Below are 522 nucleotides of genomic sequence, written 5' to 3'. Positions count from 1 at the left end.
CTCCACACTACACGCATTATACTCAACCCTGCCCTATTTATCCTATTTATTTGGGTTAAACTTGATACTCCTCCCCTTAAAAAAAGAACCGCTTCTATAGATCGTATCGTTGTCACATCCATCCTCATTCGCCGGCGATCGTCGAACAAGTCACCTCTTGACGTCGATTTTCTCCCGGTTTTCCTCTTGTTATTTTTTGGTCTTAGCCGTCGCCATCACTTCAACAAAAAAACCTCTTGTCCGCGCCACATCAAATACACGTTCCATCGTAACTAGACCCTACCTACACGACTAGATATCCTGGCCTTTCTAGTTTCCGTAACCACCTCGCGTTTCCTCCATCCGTCCTTGCTCCTCTTCGGGGAAACACTGCGAAATCTTGTCGCGTGCTGGCCCAACCTGACCTTCCCTCCTACATCAAGCCCCGACTGAGAGAGTTTCGACTCGCTCTCTGGCCGAGAGTGCCAAGTTCCCTTTTTTTACTCGCTCCAACCATGAATCAGATGAATCCCCCCGGTGGGA

The 522-nt window shown here is 48.9% G+C and overlaps 1 protein-coding gene across 1 annotated transcript in view; it reads left to right on the top strand.

Moving 5' to 3' along the window:
• Positions 1 to 522, top strand: part of PAAG_12292 (hypothetical protein) — a gene marked incomplete at both ends in the record, with an annotated part of 2,055 nt that overhangs the window by 687 nt on the left and 846 nt on the right. The window lies entirely within an intron of this gene.

Source organism: Paracoccidioides lutzii, assembly GCF_000150705.2.
Source record: "Paracoccidioides lutzii Pb01 unplaced genomic scaffold supercont2.20, whole genome shotgun sequence".
In the NCBI taxonomy this organism is placed as follows: Eukaryota; Fungi; Ascomycota; class Eurotiomycetes; order Onygenales; family Ajellomycetaceae; genus Paracoccidioides; species Paracoccidioides lutzii.
The sequence above is the reverse complement of the archived record's forward strand: the minus strand, read 5'-3'. Positions and strand labels throughout refer to the sequence as shown.